The following is an 11,003-nucleotide window of genomic DNA, read 5'->3' on the forward strand; positions in this document are numbered from 1 at the left end:
TGTGGGGATTTTGTTACATTTCTCCAAGCAAAATCTAGAGAACTCACAACTTGGGTTAATTAACAAAATGAGAATTGGATAGATACGTCATGGCGGCGGGCACAAGACATAGCGGATATCAGCATGCCTAACTGTTCAAGCATTCCAAAGAATGTGTAATTATTGATGCAACAGAAGCTCAGTGGGAACGGCCACTTTCTCTGGTTGTGGAATCAGGAAGTTCCTCATCGCAGAAATTGGCCGATACTTTCGACGCAATTTCACCTAATGGAACGGACAGCTACGTTTCACGGCTCTAGATGGGATCCATATAAAATAGGGCACTCGCAAATTTAAGTGGCCTTCTGAGGCAAAAATGTGATGCAGGAAGCCACTGTGGTGGAAAACGAAGGCTTCAAAATCAAATATTTGTTGGACAACATTGATGCTGGGCATAACATCAACCATTTCTGACAAATAGGTAGTTCAGAAAAAGAATTGCCCTATCTTTCGGCCGAATATTCTACCAGACCTGGATAGTGTGTGCTATGTTGAGCTACCCTCTAAACTCAATAGTAAAAACTATGAAATTTCTTAGTTCGCATGCGAAAGGTGCATCTTGGTTTTTGTCAGCAAGTCGGTGCCATTTTGAAGTCCTTGGAAGTTCTTTCATCAATTTCGAAGTGCTCAATTCCCCTCCTTCACTTCACTTTTTTATTTCCTTTTGCACGTCACTGCAGTTTCAGACTGTTTCAGATTATTTCGGTCGCGATGGCTGCATTCCATTGGAGGCTGAATGCTAAAACGCTCATGTAGGGTTAATTTGGTGCACGTTAAAGAAGACGAGGTGCTCAAAGTTAATCTCACCGCAGAAGTGCTGCCTACAGGGCTGTTGGCATGATAAACAAACTTGGGCGACATCGCTCTGGGCTACGCAGAGACACTCTAATGATTATTTATCGTATGTACGTTCGTCCGATATTGGCATTTGGGTGCGTGCTATTCTCTGGTGGGCCAGCGTACAAAATTTACCCCCTGGTTCTTCTAGAGCGGGAGGCAATTCGGAATTGTCTCGGCTTGCCAAAATTTGTAGCTAAGAATGTTTTATATCAAGAAGCACGACTGCCTACACTTGCCTGCAGATTCCGCATTCTAACAGTAAAAACATACTTAATCATTTATGCATCTTCTTTGAGAAGATCAGAATTTGTATTTATTAGGGAAATGAGGGCATTTTTTGATGAGCATTGGTCCCGCCTACTTCGACCTCAAGTTTTGTTTGTACAAGCTGAGCCCGATCCATTAAATGTCAACATACGCGAGATCGCTTGCTCATACAAACCCTTGCCTAATATAATGATAGAATTTGACGATATATTTCCATCGATTGCCAAACTTCTGCCCACTACATACTTAAACGGCATGTTACAAGATCATTTAACGGAACTAGGAATAGATCACGTGATCGCGACTGACGCGTCAATGAATGAAGAGAAAGCGGGTGTGGGTATTTTCTCCGAATCACTATCCTGGTCTTATGCAGTACGCCTTCTGGATTTCACACCCATATTTTTGGCTGAACTAGCAGCGCTTATCTTAGCTCTGCGGAAACTTCCTTCAAATTACTCAACAGTGGATATAGTGACTGATCCACTGTCAGTATGTACATCGCCCACTTCATCTGCAGACACTACTGTAGTGAATACATTTAAATTTTTAACTCCTCCTAACTTAAGTCTGGAACGATTGGTATGGGTTCCAGGCCATCGTGGTATATTCTTAAATCAAATGGCTGACACACTTGCGCGGATATCTCTTGGATGGACCAGTTATGTCTGTCATGCCTAGTTCGGTTTATGTCACTGCGGCTAGGTTGAGAAAATTTTCCCTCTTACAAGATTCTAGGAAACTGAAAATCCAAACGACAGAATTTAATCATTTGTCGTTTTCGTGGGACAATAAATGGTGCCCCACTCGTAAATTGGAAATCTCCATAACAAAATTGCGGTGCCGAATCCCACCATTAAATTTTTACCTATATAGGTCCGGTCTGGCACCATCCCCTCTGTGTCCTACCTGCCAGGAAACCGAAAACATTGACCACTTTCTATTATTTTGTCGTCGCTTTAGGAATCAGAGGAAGAAATTCGAATTTTCATTCCGTAAATTCAGTATTTCTCTAACTACTGAAAATATCCTCTCCTTCGGGGCTTCTTCAATGGGCTTTAGCCACAGGAACATCTGCGTGGCCCTCTGTGACTATATCTGTGACACAAAAAGACTACCCAGTTAATTCTCGAAATAAATAATTGGATAAATCATTAAATCGCTAATTGTGTCGAAATTATTCTAATACCGCAAAAAAATTTTTGCTGTTTATATACAATTACAATAATTTTAATTCTGTCTCCGCGCTGTAAATCTTTTTCCAAATTATCATAAACGCTTAACTTCACCCTGATTTACTTTTTCGTCTTTGTTTTTTCCGTCTCCCCCTTCCCTTTAACCTTTAACCGCCGGCTTCTTGGCCAATCTCCCGTAGTGGGTAAGCGCCACGGATGAGGATCAAGCAAGCAGAGCAAGGGACTCCCTAGTTCAAAATTAGTGGCGTTGTTTTTCTTTATTTTATTGTTTTAAGCTAACGACAGCGTAAGTCAGCTGCAATAAAACAGCGTATCTTGTGCGCTTACTTTACTTCCGTGCTCTCGATTTCATGGGGCTAGTCGTTGCTGAAATTTATATCAGTTTTTTTGTTTTGACATAAACGACTCTCTTGAACGGTCATGTTATAGTTCACATTTCTATGAATATATACCTACCTATTCAGCATATATACACATTTAGATAAAGAAATTCAGCACGCTCTGGTGGGATAATATTGTTACGCACTATGCTGAGCATGGAAGAATGCGCCAGAAAGACGGTGAAGACGACGATCTGGGCAGCGCTCGTGTTGTTTTGCCATCTTGCCTGCAGCCGTCTCTCTCTGTATATTGCCACGTTTAATAGACAGGCGGCTTCCAAAAGAGGCCGTTAAAGCAAGTCTGAGTCGTCGAAGGGGCAGCGCAGCACCGACAAAAGACCAAGGCGCTAGCTCGTGAACAAGACCGTCCTCGTCTTCTTCTGGGAGCATGATAGCACAAGCGCGTGGCATCACCCCTCCTCCCAAAAGAGCATCGACTCGATGCTAAACAAACATTGACAGGCAGAAAGACTAGGCCCAGGAGAAACGTAATGGTCCGGAAACTACGACTATTATGGTGTGCGATATGGTTTTAACCGCACGACGTGCACAATCTCAGGCAGTGGTTGTCGGCGTCGTGCTGGCTGGGTGCCGTCCGGAAGAACTCCATAATTGAGGTCACTCACTCGCCGAAGCACTTTGTAAGGGCCGAAGTACCGACTAAGAAGTTTTTCCGGAAGGCCTTTACGGCGGACGGGGGTCCAAACTAACACTTGGTCGCCCGGTTGGTACTCAACTTGGCGGTGGCGGAGGTTGTAGTGTCGCGCGTCAATACACTGTTGTTTCTTTATGTTCACGCGAGCCAGTTGGCGTGCTTCCTCGGCACGCTGCACGAAGCACTCGGTGTCTTCATCACGACTGTCAGAATTGTCACATGGCAACATGGCTTCTAACATCGTCGGAACTTCTCGACCGTAAACAAGAGAAAACGGCGTGATGCGTGTGGTCTCTTGCGTAGCGGCGTTGTACGCAAACGTGATGTATGGTAGTACCTCGTCCCATGTCTTATGCTGCACATCTATGTACATCGACAGCATGTCGGTCATCGTTTTGTTAAGCCTTTCAGTCAAGCTATTTGCTTGAGGGTGATAGGCAGTCGTCTTTGGGTGCGTGGTGTAACTAAGTTGAAAAACTTCTTCAAGTAGCCTTGCCGTAAACGCCGCTCCTCGATCTGTGATGACACAGGAAGGGACACCATGCCGTAGTACGATGTTCTGTACGAAAAATTGTGCTACCTCAGAAGCTGTGCCTTTTGGAAGAGCCTTTGTTTCAGCATAGCGGGTTAAATAGTCTGTGGCGATGATTATCCACTTGTTTCCGGAAGTAGACAACGTAAACGGGCCCAGGAGGTCCATGCCGACTTGATCAAAGGGACCTCGAGGCGGCTCGATAGGATTCAGCAATCCCGCAGGCTTCAAATTCGGCGACTTTCGGCGCTGGCATTCACGGCAGGCTTGGACGTATCGTTTAACATAAGTGGTGAGTTTCGGCCAGTAGTACGATTTGCGTACCCGGGCAAGAGTTCGAGTGAAACCCAAGCGGCCAGACGCAGGTTCGTTGTGGCATGCGAACATGATTTCGTCACGAAGCTCTGCCGGTACCACCAAAAGATAGGTTTTGTTGCTGGCAGCAGAATTCTTCTTATATAGGACACCCTGGCGTAAACAAAACGACGGCAAACCGCGGGTGATTTGCGGGGGCAGAGAGACATTGCGGCCTTCTAGGTGTTCAATTATAGGTCGTAATTCACAGTCTGCTCGCTGCCGTGTTGATATGTCTTCCACGCTAATGGCGCCGAGAAAAGCGCTCTCGTCTTCGATGTGTTGATCGGCAGGTTCAACAGGTGCGCGCGACAATGTGTCGGCATCGTCGTGTGTGCGGCCTGACTTGTAGACGATGGTCACGCCGTATTCCTGCAGGCGCAGGCTCCACCGTGCCAGTCGTCCAGAAGGGTCTCTTAGGTTTGCCAGCCAGCATAAGGAGTGATGATCCGTCACGACCTTGAATGGGCGGCCATAGAGGTAAGGTCGAAACTTGGCAAGTGCCCATACGACGGCAAGACACTCTTTCTCCGTGGTAGTGTAATTGGACTCGGGTCGTGATAGGGTGCGACTGGCGTAAGCTATGACCCTTTCGTCCGTTCTCCTGCCGCTGTCCGAGCACCGCACCCAGACCGACGTTACTGGCGTCAGTATGAATTTCTGTTTCGGCGTCCTCGTCAAAATGCCCAAGAACAGGGGGCGATGCCAGGCGATGTCGAAGCTCGGCGTAAGCTGCTTCTTGTTCAGATCTCCAGAAGAACGGCGTGTCGTCTCTCGCGAGACGAGTAAGTGGTTCAGCAATTTTAGAAAAATTGCGTATAAAGAACCGGTAGTATGCGCACAGTCCCAGGAAGCGTCGAACGCTTTTCTTGTAGGTAGGAGCCGGGAAAGCAGCTACAGCGGCAGTTTTCTCGGGATCGGGACGGACGCCTTCCGCGCTCACGACATGTCCAAGGAACTTCAATTCTTCGTAACCGAAGTGACATTTCTGAGGCTTTAACGTGAGGTTAGCCGATCGGATTGCCTTGAGCACTTGGCGCAGTCGCTTAATATATCCGGAAAAACTGCCTGAAAATACGACCACATCATCCAGGTAGACGAGACAGGGTTGCCATTTTAGGTCGGCAAGCATCGTGTCCATCATCCGTTGGAAAGTTGCCGGAGCAGAGCACAGCCCGAACGGAAGTACTCGGAACTCGTAAAGTCCATCCGGAGTGACAAAGGCTGTTTTCTTCCGGTCACGCTCGTCTACCTCAATCTGCCAGTACCCACTTTTAAAGTCAAGTGAAGAAAAATACTTGGCTCGCCGTAGCCGGTCGAGAGTCATCTATGCGCGGCAACGGATAAATATCTTTCCTTGTGACGTTGTTGAGTTTTCTGTAATCAACACAGAAGCGGAGAGTGCCGTCCTTCTTCTTTACCAGGACAACCGGTGACGACCACGGACTGTTTGAAGGCTGGATGACGCCATTGTCAATCATCTCCTTGACTTGTGGTTGAATTGCTTCGCGTTCTTTCTGCGAAACACGATACGGCTGCTGGTGAATAGGACGTGCATCGTCGTAAGTAATTATGCTGTGCGACGTGATTGGTGTCTGACTGACTTTAGACGATCACGCGAAGCAGTCCTTGAATCCATACAACAATCCCCGCAGTGCCACCTTATTGTCCTCCGACAGCTCGTTATTGATGCCAATATCTGTGCCGCATTCTTCATCGCTGCCACTTTCTCTACAAGCGAAACATTCAATGACGTCCTGCCAGGCTTCAGCATAAGCGACGGCAGGGCCACGGAAGAGGTGTCGGTATTCATTTGTAAAATTGGTGATCAAGACGTCAGCTTGGCCATCCCTAACGTCAATGATTCCTCGAGCCACGCTAATTCCCAGGGTAAGCAGAAGGGAGACGTTGCCTTCTGCGAGTACTTCGCCTACGCGTGTGCCTTCGGACGTTACCGGAATCATTACACTAGCACGAGGTGGTATCGTGACGCTGTCGTCGCAAATTCGCAAAGCGGCTGTGTGGCGGCAGGTGTCTCGTGTCGTCGCATTCTTTGTAGAGAAAGAAATACAGCGTCGGCGGAGGTCAATGATGGCGCCATACTCTCGAAGAAAGTCTATTCCGAGTATTAATTCACGGGAGCATTCTCGGAGAACAAGGGAGCTGATCAAAAACGTAGAATTTTGAATTTGCACCCGTGAAGTGCACACACCAAGCGGTTTGACGACATGTCCGCCAGCTGTCCGTACGTGCGTCCCTGTCCAAGGCGTAACAGCTTTCTTTAGACGACTTGCCAGTTTTCCGCTGATAATCGAGTGGTCAGCGCCAGTGTTGATTAAGGCAGTAACATTTCGACCGTCGATCAGCACAGGTATGTTCATGGAAAAGTTGTCTCCCGCCTGAGACACCGGCGTCGTCAAGTCCCCGTCGGTCTGAGGTCGCTTCAATAGGAGGTCTTCGTCACGTCGAGTAACAGCGGCCTCGCCTCGAAAGGTCGCTGACGTCAGTTTTCCAGGCGAGGGCTCGGAGAGCGTCCTTGTGACATCCGACTTGCATTTCCCGAATAGGATGGTCGTGGTGACGGCGATCGCGACTGGCGCCTTGATGACGGTGGCGCGCGCTGTCGGGCGATAAAATCTTCAATCTCGGGTGACCGCTGTGCGAAACGTGGTCGGGGCGAATTGACAGGAAACCCCTGGAGTCCAAGGCGGCGGTACTGGCAATCTCGGTATAAATGACCCGCCTCACCACAGTGGTAACAGAGCGGTCGGACATGCGCCAAATGTCCGATTTACGCGCGGCGGGCCGAGCCTCTCCAAAATAAGGAACCACCTGCGCTGACTGAAGCGTCGCATACGGGGTGACGTTAGGTAGCGGCGATGGTGCAGGGATAGGGGGCACGAATGCGTCGGCATAAGTCGCACGCTGGTATTCGCTCATGGTAGGTGTCGCCGGCGACGGGACAGTGCGTCTTAAAACGTCAGCGTAGGTTGCGCGTAGAGGTTCACTTGAAGTTGTGAACGCCTGAACTGGTGGAGCGGCCTGAAGTGCTGCTTCGTAACGTGGTGCGCCGAGCGCATGCTGCACTTCATCACGCACGACGCTAGCGATGAAATTGGCTGAAGGCGGCTGCGCCTGATGCAGCTGGCGCAGCTCATCGCGGACTACTGCTCGAATAATCTCAAGAAGGCCTGCTCGCTTGAAGTTTTCAAGCGAGCAGGCCTTCAGCTCAACTCTGCCAAATGCCGTTTTGGCCTCCGCGTAATCACTGTGCTTGGCCACCTTGTGAGCGCTGAAGGCGTGCAACCTGACACATAAAAAAATCGTGTTGTCAGACTTCCCTATGCCACTTTCCAATAAAGACGTACGGAGCTTTGTCGGCTTGTGCTCATATTTTCGACGTTTTGTCAAGAACTTCGCGGACGTTGCCCGTCCACTCACGCAGCTCTTGAAGAAGGAAACGTCATTTTCTTGGAGTCCTGAACAGGACACAGCGTTTCACACGCTCATGACGTTACTTACGTTACCACCCATCTTGGCCCATTTTGACCAGTCAGCCCCCACTGAACTTCGCACCAATGCCAGTGGACATGGCAACGGCGCTGTTCTCGCCCAGCAGCAACAAGGACGCGATCGCGTCATCGCCTATGCCAGTCGCCTTTCCTCTTCAGATTGCAAATTTTCGATCATTGAGCGCGAGTTCCTCGCACTAGTTTAGTTTAGGCTCGACCATACTTGTTTGGCCGCACCTTTTCGGTCATCACAGACCACCATGCGCTTTGCTGGTTGCATGCCCTCAAAGAGCCGACTGGACGACTTGGTCGCTGGGCACTGAAACTGCAAGAATACAGCTTTGACGTCACTTACAAGTCCGGCAGACTGCACCAGGATGCGGACTGCCTATCCCGTCATCCAGTGGGCCCTCCCGACTTGTCAGCGCACAATTCGGACGCCTGTGTCTTCGAGATATCCGATTTATCCGACATACGCAGCGAACAGCTCAGCGATGCCAATTTGCGGCCAATTACCCGCCGTCTACGCTGTCATCACTGTGCCCCGTTCCTAGAATTATTCGTGCTTCGTGACGGAATCTTATACAGACGCAACACCAGCTCCGATGGCACAGAGCTTCTACTGGTTGTTCCCGAAACACTCCGTTCCACTGTCATCGAACAGCTTTATGATGCCCCAACCACTGGACATCTCGGAGCAACTCGCACGTATGATCGCGTTCGGCATCGGTTCTTCTGGCCAGGCCTCCACCGCTCTGTGCGCCGACACGTTGCTTCTTGCGAGTCTTGTCAGCGTCACAAGCATCCATCCTTGTCGCCAGCGGGTCCTCTTCAGCCCATCGACATTACCGGTGTCCCGTTCTACCGCGTCATCCTTGATCTCATCGGGACATTTCCAACATCTCTGACTGGGAACAGGTGGATTGCCGTCGCTACGGACTACGAGACACGATACGCTATCACGCGGGGACTACCGACAAGCTGTGCCAGTGACGTTGCGCAATTTCTACTTTACGACGTTATTCTTCACCATGGCGCTCCTCGACAGTTCCTGACCGACCGTGGTCGCTCCTTTCTGTCCAAAGTCGTCGACGACATTCTTCGTTCGTGTTCCATTCGTCAGAAGCTAACCACTGCCTACCATCCGTAAATCAATGGGCTTACCGAGCGCCTCAACCGCACGCTGACCACAGCGCTCTGCATGTACGTTTCCTCAGACCACCGTGATTGGGACAGCACCTTGCCTTGTGTGACATTTGCCTATAAGTCATCACGCCATGACACCGCTGGCTTTTCCCACTTTTATCTCTTGTTTGGCCGCCATCCCACATTGCCCTTCGAGACTATTTTACTATCACCTGTGCATCCTCTTACCGACTACGCCCGCGATGCCTCGGGCTGCAACGGCTCGCCAGATTTAAAGGGATCGTCTTTATGCCTCCCAGCTGTCCCAAAAGGTCATCACATATTCGTTAATTACTCTGCGGGCTCTGTGGTCCTCCTCTGGATGCCTTGCCGCTGCGTTGGCTTGTCGTCAAAGCTTCTTTCCCGATACTCCGGGCCTTACAAGGTCCTACGCCAGATCACTGACGTCACGTACGAGATCACTCCACGATCATCTGACGCGTCCGCCACTGATATTGTGAACGTCTCCCGCCTTAAGCCTTATGTTGCCGGACACGATCCTACTGCTCCTTAAGCGCCGAGACGGCGCTCTCGACGGCGGGGGTTCTATGTTACGCGCCATGCCGATCATGGAAGAATGCGCCGGAAAGACGGTGAAGACGACGATCTAGGCAGCGCTCCTGTTGTTGTTCTGCCATCTTGCCTGCAGCCGTCTCTGCATATATCTTGTAAATATAATTTTCCTATCCCTTTTTGCTACTCTCATCGCTGTGGCAATATGTTCAGAAAGAGATCGTTAACGTTAAGAATAGGGAGTTTTAGCTTGCCACTCAAAGTTCCATCCTTCACAGAGTACAGGGTTATACCATGGCCGTTGACAGCAGCAGTAACGCTGGTACCAACATATTGTGACGTTTTGTTCAACTAAAACCACGTTTCAAGCGTTGTTGTGCTACGCACGTGTTCTCGTCCAATAAAATTTTAAAATGACGGAATGTTCATGATTATGTCCCTGGCGACGCGTTTTTCACCAGCTGTTGTGGAGAATTTGGCAAGCCACTCCAGTATTCGCTTCGTGTCCTTTATGGTGAAAATCACTGCCACAAGATGGCGCCACCAACGTGGCTGCCCAGGGAAACGCCTTTGTTAACATTGTATTCCGCAAAGGGTAACACGTTTTATTTCCGGATAAAAACAATGCTATCTTAACATATTATTCGGGTTTCTGAAAAAAAATTGCTGCGTCGGCCGGGAATCGAACCCGGGTCAACTGCTTGGAAGGCAGCTATGCTAACCACTATACCACCGACGCCAGCTGCTTTCGCGTCGCTTCCTCGTAGCCCTTCGTGTTGCAACGTGCGCCCCGCAGACAGGATGCCGGATGACAGCCGAAACGAGGTCAGTCGAGCAAAGTGGAGCGGCTCTAACGGCGTAATCATTTCTTCACTGCTCCTATCAAATAACTTCTCAGCTTCGTTGATATCAGCCCTGAAAAGTTGCCTAGAAAGCAAACCTAGATAAATGATACGCTAGTTTTCGCGCGATCTGTTACTTATTCGGGCGTATTTATTTATTTATTTAAAGTAAGTACAATGCCACTTTCAGCCGAACGTATTACAGTAGGGGGCTGGCAGCAACATAAAGACTTTGGTGCTCAAAGAATAAAAAGAAATAAATATGCAGATCCATCGCACATGTATCTCGTGCAATGATTAATCTCATGGAATGTACCTGTTTATGCAGGTACATGCAGGTATAATTGGATTTACAGTTCGTGTTGTGTATTTGCTTCTTTTTTTTGGTGATGCTTGTACTCCTGGTACTTCTTGTGCTACCTTTCCGACTTAGTCGGCGGATTCCTTCTTTCCTAAAGGTGTTTGCTTTTTAACGCCTTGCAAAATGCTTGAAAGGATACCTGACATACTGACTGTGCTTAATTGGGAGGTTTAGTTTCCTTCTGCCACCTATTCGTCTGCTCTGAAATAATTATGTCCGCTCTCTGCAAAATGTACAAAGAGTAATGAAATAGGAACCACGGGTTAATGTCTTTTCTGTACTGTTGTCTTGCTTTGTACATTCTGGGCACGTCGTTTGCTGGGTGGA

General features: G+C 49.0%; 1 non-coding gene across 1 annotated transcript; it reads right to left on the reverse strand.

Moving 5' to 3' along the window:
• Window positions 1-10,140: 10,140 nt before the first annotated feature.
• Window positions 10,141-10,212, reverse strand: Trnag-ucc (transfer RNA glycine (anticodon UCC)). The gene has a single exon. It is a non-coding gene; the product is annotated as a tRNA-Gly (tRNA).
• Window positions 10,213-11,003: the final 791 nt, after the last annotated feature.

Source organism: Dermacentor silvarum, chromosome 9, assembly GCF_013339745.2.
Source record: "Dermacentor silvarum isolate Dsil-2018 chromosome 9, BIME_Dsil_1.4, whole genome shotgun sequence".
Taxonomy (NCBI): Eukaryota; Metazoa; Arthropoda; class Arachnida; order Ixodida; family Ixodidae; genus Dermacentor; species Dermacentor silvarum.